This window comes from Pangasianodon hypophthalmus, chromosome 20 (genome assembly GCF_027358585.1).
Source record: "Pangasianodon hypophthalmus isolate fPanHyp1 chromosome 20, fPanHyp1.pri, whole genome shotgun sequence".
Classification (NCBI taxonomy): Eukaryota; Metazoa; Chordata; class Actinopteri; order Siluriformes; family Pangasiidae; genus Pangasianodon; species Pangasianodon hypophthalmus.
This window is the reverse complement of record NC_069729.1, coordinates 15,044,973-15,058,381: the sequence shown is the minus strand read 5'-3', so window position 1 is coordinate 15,058,381 and position 13,409 is coordinate 15,044,973. Positions and strand designations below refer to the sequence as shown.

Sequence of the window (13,409 nt, the reverse complement as noted above, 5' to 3'; positions counted from 1 at the left end):
GTTGATGCCAAATGTAAAAAATAAACAGGGTATCTGTTTACATTTGGTTCAGATGACAGAAAGAGCTATCTACATTTCTGACAAATATGAAATTGCCTCATCTACTTCTCCAGAGCAAATGAAAGAATGCGTTCGTTCTATCATCACTCACCGTAAGTAAAACAGAGAGAACTAATCAAAGTCAGGCATTCATTCCCACACCTCCCAGCAACAAAGAATAACTTTCAACGCTGACTTGCACTTTCTCACCTTGTATGCGTTCTAACACACCAATCTTAATCCTGAGTGTGAGAGACATGTTGGCAGTTTGTTAACACATTCTTTTCAAACTATCCTCAACTTAAATCTATATGTAAACTCAATACAGTCAATTCTGTATCTTCTTTTCTGTATATCTATGCCAAATCGACACAAATGTAAGCCTCACCTGGAAAAAATAAAGCTGTAAGCACATTTAAAGAAATGAAAACAAAAACAAAAAATTTTTTTTTCATCACATAAAAGACATCAATGTTTTTTTTATTATTATTAAATGCAATGACTTTCAGCTACCTCTAAATATCTCCTTTTTTTTTTTTTTTAACTATGCCTCCAAGCATGCACTGGAAAAATAATATTAACTAAGTAAATCTGTAATATTTTATGTTTCATCCTGCTGAGAAGATTCACTCTGAAATGTCACATTACTCAAGAAAATGAGTTAAGTCATGCTTTTCGTTTTGGGATTCTAAATTCCTATTTTATACAGGTATAACAATACGGTGTACAGTATAGTTCGGTGTGAGACTCTCAAATCGGCAAGTCTGTGCGATAAAGTCATAAAATATTCATCATAAAATATTGCTTATATTAGGTGAGGTGTAATAAACATATAAAAATTTTGTAATATGTGCATTAAATTAAATCTTGACTATTCCTATGCATTGGTCAGCATCCCTGAAAGATTACACGAGCACATGTGTAAAGCTTATGCAGGTGAGTTCTTGTCACATCTGCAACATAGGAATTGCCTGCAACAGCTTTAGTTACAACAAATTGAGCGTAATTCAGCTGTCAGGCAAAATGATGGATGAGTTTATTTACTTCTAGAAACTTCATGCCTAGTATTAATTAGTGTAGATGTCCATCAGGCCAATGATTAATTCCATATACTTTGCCAAGTTTAAACAAAAATGGAAACAAAAAATCATTCTTTCTGTGGGAAAAGGAATTTTAAATGACCCATTCAAAATTTTCCACATTCACATTTTCAAAGCAGGGTACGACAGATGATGTGTAAGAGATCAGGACACTGGTGACATTCTTTTTGGGTGGTCTGTGCCCTCCTCTGTCTCTCTTTCTCTTTTTCTATCCTTCGTCCACTCCTCCACACACAGGAAACAGCAGGCGAGGAAGGAACAAAAAATACTTTGGAGACAACTAACCCATAATAACTACAATAGCCCCTTCACAATGGTTCTGCACATAGTTATTTCACCTTCCAATGCTGGCTTTGTTTCCCACAGACTGTAGTTAATAGCTTCCGCAGTCTGGGGCCTGCAAACAGAATGATTATGGACCAACACCCTGACTATGAGCACCCTGAAAAGGAAAAATCTCTGGGTGGGTGTTTGATAAAGCGAAATAATTGACTCATGGGCTCTGATTCATATCACTGTTGCATGCAGTTTGTGTGAACAGCAATGTGAAATACAACTGAGAAATAGAGCTGAGAGAGTAAACAAAATATCATGATTAGGAAATATTACATAGTTATACACTGACAGTCAGCAAGATAAAAAATTTATTTTGGCTTCATCTTTATAAACTGCTGAAGATTAAGGCTAATCTTCTTAACACGTATTCTAGCAGATTTCCTAGTCTAGTAGGTATTATATATAAAAGTGTAACATACCACTTTACAAAATTGTAATTATTTAATCAGTATAACCAATAAAACAGCAACTTATACAGTAGGTATATACAGTACAGATACCCTGATTTAGCCATATTAAGCTATACTGACTTTGAGTTATAAGGTTACAACGGGATGATTTTTTTTCATGCTGTTCCACGACTAATTAGAAACAGATTTCTGTCCCGTGACTTATTGGATAAAAGGAGTGGATATTCTAGGAAATAAAATGGACAAGGGCAATTTCATTCTTATGGACGGCACAGCTGAACTCATATTGCCTTGCAAAGTGCCTCATTGCTTAAACACGATTAAAAATAAACTGAGTGAACACAAATGTTACAGTCACAAATCTGGAAACTAGACTGAATATACTGTATATTTTTCATGATCTTGTCTTAAAGACATTTTGATAAAGGCTTATGGTTGAAATTTGTTTCTAAGACAGTGAAGTTAATGTATACACCTATTGCTGACTTTTAAGTATTTTTAATCAGTTTTTACTTAAAACATGTAGCTTTTACTTAAAATTAAAATTAAATTGTTTCCACCTACAAGTACTTTCCATTTAGAAATTAAAAACCAGTGAGGAGCTTGGGCTTTAGAAAAACTTTTGAAAAAGCCTCTTGGTGAAGCTTCCTCATGAAGCTGGTTGAGAAGATGCCAAGAATGTGGAAAGAAATGTGTCCTTCATCATGAATACTGTTCAAATTTGATATAAATGGTCTTTATACCTGTGGTAGATATTTTGACCAAATCTCTTGATTATTAAAACCTATAGAGCAATTAGGAAGCCAAAATATAATTATGTCACCATTTCTTTTACACCAAGGAACAAATCGGTTATTCTGTAAATGCAACTTGATCTTATATATAAATAGATGGTGCCAACCCTTCATGTGTACTTGCCCATGCTTTTACCACCCCATGTCCAACACTCTAAGGAAGGGTCCTCATTCTAAGGAAAAAGAAATTTAAATGCAATTACCCAGGACGTAAGTAGGTAAGTACAAAGTCATTCAAGTCAGTTCACAGGAAATGAAGATGAATTGAACATCGCTGAAAGAAGAAATTCACACCTCTCCTCTCGTTAACAGACAGAACCCAGGCATGCTTATGACCCTGTGCCTCACATTCTCCCCTGCTCAATAAAAGCAGCCATGACAATGTGATGTTACATGCCCGCCTGCTCTGTTTGTCCTGGAACAATCTGCAGAACCAAAGAGCAATAAAAATTCCTTGTGAAAATTCTTTACAGCCCCTGCACTGCCAGACCCACAAGTCACACCATAGTGCAAGAGGCTGAAGTGATATCTCATTATGAATCATGTAGCATTGCGTGGTAACCCAACCTTTAGTATAAACAGTACGAGAGAAACCAATCTCCAAGAGCCACATCCTGAAACTTGACCCCAACACAAATCTGTTGTGTTGACCCTCATTGGACCCTCATTGGACCCTCATTGTCAAATCGGACAATGACCCTCTTCCTTGTCTACAATGGAAACAGCTTTGCCAATCTCAGGCTCGACTGACATAAAACAGAGCAGAATCTGAGGCGCTACGCCTAAAGTGACACAGCCAGGGGGCTGATTTATTTAGGAGTCAACCTGCCATAAACATACCTGACTTAAAGAAGTCAGCTCATCAGCTTGATATGTATTCCCTCAGGTAAATTATGATTATTAGAACTAATACACTACAGCTGTTAGCGGAAACACCACAGAATTTAACTGGGCCTCATGCACTGGGGACATATTTTAAACATATCAATGAATCATAACAAAACCACCAAGGGCTGTTTTTTACTCAATTTTCTCCCAATTTAGTCTTAGCCAATTCCCACCGACAGATTAGGCCTTCCCTACTGCACGACTGTTACCATTCTGAAGAGTGATACATGCTTCCTCTGACACATGTAAAGCCGCCACAACTGTAACCACAACAACTGACAAGTGTCGCCCTTATCAACATGGGAGAGAAGAAGATAATTCTTCCCACCCAGAAAGCCAGATATGCTTGCCACAGATGGCTATGGTTTTATCCAGGTTCAATGAACTCTTGGACAGTTGCATCATTCTGGAGTACCACCAACTGGAGTTTCCTCAACTGTCCAAGAAGGACATTATGACTGAATTTATTCAATGCACCCCAAATCCTGGAAATATGATTATTAGTGTTGTGAGTCTGTTATTGCTTATAGCTATTAGAATGGTCAGAACAAATTTTACTATAGTTACTAATAGTTACTATTTCAAAACTATTTGAAATGTTCAGAATATTTACAACGGATATAAAATGTCTACACAAGAAGTCTACCCCTGTTAAAATGAAACCAAGATAAATAATGTCAGAACCTTTTCTACCTTTATTATGAAATTGCAACCTATAAATTAAAGTGAAAAACAATAAGAATCATTTTAGGGGAAAAAATGAAAAATAAAAAATGTGCAATAACCTGGTTGCATAAGTGTGCACACCCCTACACTAAAACTTTGAAGCAATTTTATCAAGGCATTTAATCATTTTGGGTAAGAATCAATCTGTTTGGCACTTGGAAATATTATGACTTATGACTTGGAAATCTTTTCCCACGCTTTCTTACAAAAACATTCTTGATCCATCAAATTGTGAGGGCATCTCCTGTGCACAGCCCGCTTCAGGACACCCCACAGATTTTTAGTTAGGCCATTCAAAAACATTGATCTTCTTTAGGTTAAGCCATTCCTTTGTTGAGTTGGATGTATGCTTTGGGTCACTGTTGTGCTGAAAGGTGAAATTCCTTTTCATCTTCAGCTTACTAGCAGACAACTGAAGGTTTTGCACTAAAATTGACTGGTATCTGTAGATATTCATGATTCCCTCCACCTTGAAAAAAAGCCCCAGTTCTGGCTGAAGAAAAGCAGCCATAAAGTATGATGCTGCCACCACCATGCTTTATTGTGGATATTTGTTTTTTTTTCTTTTTTTGCACCAAACATACCTTGTGTTATGGAATTATGGAATTCCATAATTCTGGTACTGGGACCACAAGCCGCTAGAAGTAAGTTTAAAGATCACACTGTTACTTTAGATGGTCTCTCTGTTTCAAGTAGTCTAACAGTAAAAGATCTCGGTGTGATTATAGACTCTAATCTCTCATTTGAGGCGCATGTAGATAATGTAAGCAGGTTAGCACCTCAGAAATATCGCTAAGATTAGAAATATACTTTCGCTAAGTGATGCTGAAAAACTAGTCCATGCATTTATCACGTCCAGATTAGATTACTGTAATGCTTTACTATCTGGATGTTCATCTAGATGTATAAATAAGCTTCAGATAGTTCAGAACGCAGCAGCGAGGGTCCTTACTAGGACTAGGAAGTATGAGCATATCACGCCAGTCTTATCTACATTACACTGGCTCCCAGTAAGATTCCGCATCGATTTTAAAATATTACTCCTAACCTATAAAGCATTAAACGGTCTCGCTCCGCAGTATTTAAGCGATATGTTAGTACCTTACGTTCCGCCGCGCCTACTTCGCTCTAAGGATGCAGGCTGTCTATCAGTACCACGCATTGCCAAAACCACGGCAGGGGGCAGAGCTTTCTCTTACCAAGCCCCAAAATTATGGAATAGCCTCCCAGTTAATGTACGTGAAGCAGACACGGTCTCAGTGTTTAAGTCGAGGTTGAAGACTTATTTATTTAACCTAGCATTTAGCGACCAGTGTTTTAGACAAAGGAGTAGATCTGGGGGACTCGTGGATGTTGAGTTTTATCTCCACACGGTGACTGTGAGTGTACCTAACCACTTTCCTTCTCTTTTTGCCGAGCTACACTCCTGAGCTGCCGGTGATCCAGACCCCCCTACGCTCTGGACCAGATGAGCATCACTCCTGAGCTGCCGGTGATCCAGACCTCCCCCCCTTCACTCTGGACCTGTCCACCGGCAATGCTTCATACTGCCACAAAGACGCTTCAGCTGTTTTCCATGGACTACACCAACACACATTGTACTCACACACACGCACACTACAGTGTAAACCCATATGAGGATGGGTTCTCTGTTGAGCCTGGTTCCTCTCAAGGTTTCTTCCTATCACCATCTCAGGGAGTTTTTCCTTGCCACCGTCGCCCTGCTTGCTCATCAGAGACGTCACACACACACACACTTCACTTTAATTTGTTTGTGTAAAGCTGCTTTGAGACAATGACCTTTGTAAAAAAGCGCTATACAAATAAAAATGAATTGAATTGAATTGAATTACTATAACTTTTGGAATTGGTTTCATCAGACCATAACACATTTGCCACATGGTTTGGGGTGACGTGAAGAATACGAGAGATTGTTGTCACATGCAGAGAGTAATCAGTACTTGTCAGATATTCCTGCAGCTCCTTTAATGTTGCTGTAGGTCTATTGGCAGCCTTCCTGGTAAATTTTTGTCTTGTCCTTTTGTAAATTTTGGAGGGCCATCCTGTTCTTTCTAATGTCACTGTGGTTCCCCATTTTCTCCACTTGCTGATGATGGCCTTCACGGTGTTCCATGGTACATCTAATGTTTTGCAAATTCTTTTATTCCCCTCTATCTGATATCCCTGATATCTTTTGCACTGTAAGCTCTTTGCAAACCATGGCTTCACCAGTCAGATGAAACCAAGAAGTGGTCAAGAAAATCCTACAGAAATAGCTGGTCTTTATTTGGGGTTAATCAGAATAATTTTATGAATGAAAGGTGTGTGATAATTACTTTTGAAAATGAGATTGAATGTAATTGGTTCATTCTGAACACAATCACATCCCCATTTATAAAAGGGTGTCTACACTTACACAACCAGTTAATGTAACTTTTATTTTTCCTATTTTTCCCTAAAATCTTTCAGATGTTTTTCACTTAATTTTTGTATGTTGCAATTTCACACTGAGGCTGGAAAAAGTTCTGACATGATTTATCTTGGTTTAATTTTTTTTACATTACAAAAACCTGCCATTTTAACAGCGGTGTGTAAACTTTTTATACCCTTTGTATATATTTCTATTGTTTCTCACTTTGTAACAATTTAGAGACAATCAATTTAACCCATGTAAAAGAGCACCGTGACCCTTTTTGGACATTAAAGATAAGAGCAAAAAAACAGCCAATAACCCCAAAGATGGTTATATAAGCAGAACCAGATCTGAACTTAAATCAGAGGCGCCCCACAAGACAGGGACGTGTGGCGAGTACAAAGAGTAGTCAAGATATCAGATGGCTAGGGAGTCAAAGTCGAAAAGATTTACTCATGAAACTTAACTGAAGTCCCTTTAATGTTCTCCATAAACATAATGGGATGCCCTGAACTCAGCTAAATACCTTTGAGTAAGAGGACAGCCCAAAGCTCTCATCCATTCAGCCCTGCATTTGGGACATCTGACTCTAAAACCACAGAGTATGAAAAAAAAAAAAGAGAGAGAGCTCAGCAGAACCAAGCTGGAAATTGGATCCATCTGACAAATGGCATATTTTGTTCTTTATTTAACCAGCCAAAGGGCTCTGTGCTCAAGAAGGAATGACATACCAAAGAGCTTAGTCACTTCACATATTCAATAGGAATGACTGACCCGGCTCCAGTAACACTTATGCTGCACAATTTCACAACATATTTATATCTCTCATATCTCCTGTTTACCTGTCTAACAATCTGAGGACAATAAACATTTTCCATAATATATACTGTACGCTACACACAAAAGTTTCAGCACACTAAACTGAATATATATATTTTTCACTCACATTTTGATAAAGGCTTTCTGAATTAAAATGTATCTAAAAAGTAGTTTAAACTTAAAATTAAATGGTTTCCCCAAGCAAGTAGTTTTCATTTAGAACTAGAAGCAAGAAAAAAAAAGAAGCATTCAACACAAGCTTGGCCTATAACGTCAAGAAATTTTGGCTGCCTGGTTGAAGCTGGTTTAGAAGATGCCAAAAATGTGCAAATCTTCATCTGGAATACTGTTAAAAATGTTAAATATAAAACAGATTTGATTTGTTTAACAGTCTTCCTTAAGACTGCGTAATTACATATTGGTTATTTCATAGCGTTTTCATAACTATTCTAAAATAATTGAAAGCTAGGTATCTCCAAATTTTTGAGTGGTAGTGTATGTATTCATCATGCCAATTTGAATGTAATTCCTGATTTTCATAACTTTTAGGCAGATATTAGGCAGACAGACAAATAATAAATAATTCTGTAAGCAAATATGAGTGCAAACTAACAAGCAAGACTCATTATGTAATTTATATAATTAACCACGCTATGCTTGTTTTATTTTGTTGTTGTTTTTTCTATCTTCACTCCTGTGAACTTTTATTTTTGGCAGCCATTGCCCCTGACTTACTTGTTCTATTGTCTATCATGTGGCAGTGGCGCGATGCATAACATCATGCAGATACAGGTCAATGTTAATGTTAATGTTCCCATCAGACATCAGAATGGGAAAAATATGATTTTAGTGACTTTGACCGCAGCATGGTTGTTGGTGCCGGATGGGCTGGTCTGAGTATTTCAGAAACTGCTGATCTACTGGGATTTTCACACATAACAGTCTCTAGAGTTTACGCAGAATGGTACAGAAAACAAAAAAACATCAAGTGATCAGCAGTTTTGTGGATGGAAACATCGTGTTGATGAGAGAGGTCAGAGGAGAATGGCCAGACTGGTCTGAGCTGACAAGGATGGCTACAGTAACTCAAAGAACCACTCTTTACAACCATCTCAGAACACATAACCGATCAAACCCTCAAGCATATGGGCTTCAACAGCAGAAAACCACACTGAGTTCTACTCCTGTCAGCCAAGAACAGGAATCTGAGGCTACAGTGGGCACAGGATCACCCAAATTGGACAGCTGAAGACTGGAAAAAGACTAGGTTTTTCCAATCTTCACATTTTCAAACCATACTTAAGGATATCCTCAGTCTTAGATCAATGAGCACACTAAATATGAAAATAAGTTCTGTACTAGTGATTGGATGGTTGTAAGTTCAAATCCCAAGACCTCCACGGAGCCATTGTTGGGTCGTTGCTCTATAACTGCTCAGCTCTTGAGTAGGACTGGATTCTGCCTTAATTGTAAGTCATTTTGGAAAAAAGCATCTGCCAACTGGATACTGCGTGTTTCGCTATACCGTAATATTCTGTTCTTAGTACGGGGGATACAGATGGGTTTCATCAGCAAAGTTCAAATAAAAAAACAAAAGGTCCTATATCTCAATTCTAGCCATTACAGAGAAAATCCTCCAGGCTGCCAAAAGGAACACTTCCCAAAAACAAGAATTCAAATGTGTCAATTAAACACTTCATTTCTCCCATCTCTAGTTCCAGTCCTGGAGAGCCAGAGTCCAATTTTTTTTTCTATGCTCTAAGACACCTACTAAATCTGAGAATTAGCTGGTGACTTGAATCTGATATCTTTGGGCAGGAAAACCACAAATTGCAGTAGACTATGACCCAATCATCTGCAGGGTGAGCGCAGGAAATTGCCAGCAAAACCAAAACTTTACCAATCACCAGTAAGTCTGGCTATCTGATCAGGATCATCAGTGTCAAAACCTGAATGAAACAAGGATGTAAGCTGTATGAAGCCTGAAAATAATTGTGAAAAAGTATACAAAATTGGTCCATAGTGCAGTATCACATAGCACTTCCACACTTGAGCAGTGTAATATACTGAATCATTCTAAATCCCCAAATGCATCATCATCCTTATCAGGTGCATGTGAGCAAAAACACTGACACTTTGCCTTCTTCACCTATGTACTTACGAAGATGTAAAAAACAGTTGTTGAAGAGTCAAGATAAATGGTATGAGATTATATTCATTCATCTTCAGTAGCTTTATCCTGGTCAGGGCAGCAGTGCATCTGGAGCTTATCCTGGGAATACTGGGCATGAGAACATGCTAAAACTCCTCACAGAAAGTAACCGAGCTCAGGTTCAAAACAGGGGCTATGGAGCTGATAGGCAGCAACATTACCCATCATGCTGCCTGTGAGATAAATTCACTGTAATATATTGTCCAATATCTGGTAAATTACTTAACGGTATTAATCAGAATAATGTTAACCCTCCTGGAAACATGCGACATTCTGCTTCAAGAGACAAGAGCTCTGGTCTAATCTATGTTAATCCTACGATAATAAGGCAAAGGAAATAAATTATCCTTACAGTCTGCTCTGTCAGAGAATGTACTTTCAAAGACACAACAGTGGTCCTTAAGGTCAGTCATGCACTATAAATTAGTTTTAACAGTACACTCCTGCATTATTGGTCAGGAAAATAGCAAGAATTAAACAAATAGATAAAGGGAGTTAGTATGAGAGAGCTTTTCCGTCTGGTTTCTTTAAATGTTTAAGCCTTGTGGTCCTTGATGGGCCAGATGGGTCAGGTGTGACAGATAACCAAATAATGACTAATCTTTTAAGAAAAAAATATCCCAGAAGACATTTTTGGAAAATTTTGTACACCTAGACATGTGTTAGCTTGAATTTTACATCAAACATTTTAATCATTATCATGATTTTACCTTTGTATTGCATCCCTGTTTCTAGCTTTTTTCCCAAACAGTTCACTGCAGCAAAAGTAAACCAGGAATGATAGAGGTCTCAAGAGTGCATTTGTTTAATTCTTGCTAAATAACGATTTGTTATTTAAAGCATTAAATGCTTAATATTTGCCAGTTTGGGATTGGCCAAATGAAAGTTACTCCAAAATATACACAGTAATTTGTACCTTAAAAGAATGGAGTCACATTTACTGAGTCTGCTGAGGAAGTATATATATATTTTATACATTTTTTTTTTTTTTTTTTTAAACAAATGTTTTTTTCTAACCTTCTCCTACACAGATGCAAGTCATGAGCAAGCACAGCAAGATTCATGGATGGAAGTAAAGCTACATAACAGGAAAAGAACACAATTAGAGGACATTACTCACCACAAACAAACACCACTTACTGTGTGAACCTTTTCATATTCACGTAGGCTGAAAGTATATGATACATTTTTGATACAGAACTTTTTGTTATAATCATTTTAAATCTTATTTTTCTGTCAGGTATATTAACATTTCATTATCATGAGAAAAATGTTAGCAATATTATCACTGAAGATTTAAACCACTTCAAATTTCCTATAACGGAATAATTAAAACCGAATAACTCAAAGAAAATAAATGTCAAAAAGTGTCATGTTTATTTATTATTATTATTATTTTGTAACTTACCAAACTGTGGGTTTCGTCTTGTTTTCTTCGCTGAATTAAGGAATAAGTTGTGTAATTATTCCGCTTTCTGAGGCGCCGGTTAGGACCGATGATGACGCGCGTGTCTCTTTTCCAAGTCTCGCTGTTAGCCAGAAGCTATAAACAACAGGCACGTGCGGGCTGAGTCGAGCCTAACCAATATGGAAAGAGAAAAGGGTCAAAAACTAGGCGAATGTTATATGCTGTGTTTTCAATGGCTCCGTTTACACGCATGTATATTAATCGGAATTTGAGCCTATGTCATATTCTACAGAAAGTGGGCACATTTGAGTATGTTGTAAACAAAACAAAATACAATATTTTTTTTAAAGATTGTTCATTATGATAGAAACTAGAATAAAGTAACTGCATGAGCAATCACAGTGTTTTTAGATTTGTTATTTTTCAGTTAGAATGATTTTATTACAGAAAATACTTCAAAAGGGGACTGAAAACAATCCCACAATCCCGAAAACAATTCTTTATCCCAGTTGTGAACATAACAAGTTTGTCCATCTGCATAATGTTAGCAACACCACTAGCTGTTCATCAAAAGATACACTATCACTGAATTACATAGGAAATGTAACTCATAACTACCTTGTTGCTATTATCTGGGAAGGACTTTGGATTATCATTTATCCAGGTTTAAGGAAACCCAGTGTAAGGCGAACATTAATCCTGTTGTGATGAAGGAGTAACGCTTGTGAAGTTTACATTGCGAAAGCCACCTTTATTATAATTCAGAAATGACCTCATTGTAGAAAATCGCATGCGCTAGGGATTTGATTTTGATCTCAACAGCTGTACGTGAGTAATTTGCATTCATTTTTCTCAAAATTTGTTCTAAATATTCTGTCCACTGAAGTAACAATCGCTTCAAATTATGTATGCATCATTTAATAAGAGAAATATGTAATGTACTCTTCCTTTGCGGTGAAATAAGTGTTGAAATGTGAGGGGAAAAATGGCACAGCCATGGACTGCGTGTGTAGATGAATTGAAGAAGTGTTGTGTACACACAAGAAATCCTGAAAAAGGTGGGGGTTTTTAACCCTTTATTGACCAGCTTATGATTACAGGTCTGAAATTTGATGTGAAAACTTCTTTTAATGAAAAAAGACCAAGTAAAACAGAAATAATCGATTGCTTTGAGATTTAGTTAGAAAATAGATGGGATCATTTCTGTCCAGTTTCTGTAGAATATGCCCTATTTTAGTGTATTTTTATGTATTAATGTATTATTCCTGAATGTGTATAAATATCACAGATGATTTTTTTTTCTCTGAAATAATATTACTGTTGAATGACTTTAACAGTCCATTTTCACTAAGTCCGCCCACTACTGATAAATACACATAATGCAGACCTCTAGCAGGGATGGCTGGTATAAATTGGCTTCCTCTTTCCCTCTTGAAGAAGACAGTACACAAAAATAACATTTAATTATAATCCTATTTGCTGTTAACAAATGGCTAACAGTTTTTTTTCCTTTTGTGCAACCAAGAACAATAGCACTGGCAATGGTCATAAATAAAATACAGAGAATGGTATAGAGGTCAAGGCTGATTCTTTCTAGCCCAGACTATAGATTCACACAACTATCAGTGACAGTCATGTCAACCTTAAACTTGGAGAAACATCCCCTAAATCTCATGTATACTGGGCTAATTTATTTAAGCTCACTTCACAAACGCATCCATACCTCATCATCAGCAGTGATTTATAGCACGCTCAACAAAAGGACAAGCAAATACATCAAGACACATAGCTGTCTTCATTGAAAACAACCTTTTGTAACCTGTATCTGTCTAAACATGAGTGTGAAAAATGTATTTTTATTATTATATGGACAATCACAACAATATAAAGATTTGGGAGAGAAGTTGGAAGATTGCAGAATAATAAGTTCATCCAATTGATTATAGAGCATTTTATCTTTGGGAAATGAATGAAGATTTATTTATTTACCACTAGCACATTCCCTAGTGCAAAAACTTCAGTTACATCCAACATTACGTATTACTGTCCTAAATATTATGCCAAAATAGTATGACACTAGTTGTTATGTTATATTGTGGCATAGCCTAATAATTAGAAAGATGTATGTCATTTGGGTTAGAAAGTAGATTAGAAAGTATGTCATTTGAGACATAGCAAGTGTCTCATTTGTGCTGTATGTTAATTGGTTGTGGTGGGCAAAACACAATAAGTTATGCAAATGCAACTCTTGTGTAAGTACCGCT

At 36.8% G+C, this 13,409-nt stretch overlaps 1 protein-coding gene across 4 annotated transcripts in view; it reads right to left on the bottom strand.

The window, feature by feature from the left end:
* The window catches only part of si:dkey-49n23.1 (semaphorin-3D), a 62,440-nt gene extending 51,148 nt beyond the window's left edge, over nt 1–11,292 (bottom strand). Inside the window, exons 1-2 of one of the 4 annotated variants that reach the window (XM_034314027.2) lie at nt 11,146–11,265; nt 10,755–10,815 (exon numbers count right to left, since the gene is read on the bottom strand). The gene's annotated coding sequence lies outside the window, so the exon portion shown is untranslated. Of the gene's footprint in view, nt 1–10,754; nt 10,816–10,857; nt 10,906–11,145 lie in introns of all 4 variants that reach the window. The other 3 variants (XM_053227011.1, XM_034314025.2, XM_034314026.2) reach the window with 3 other exon arrangements.
* Between the last annotated feature and the right edge of the window lie 2,117 nt (nt 11,293–13,409).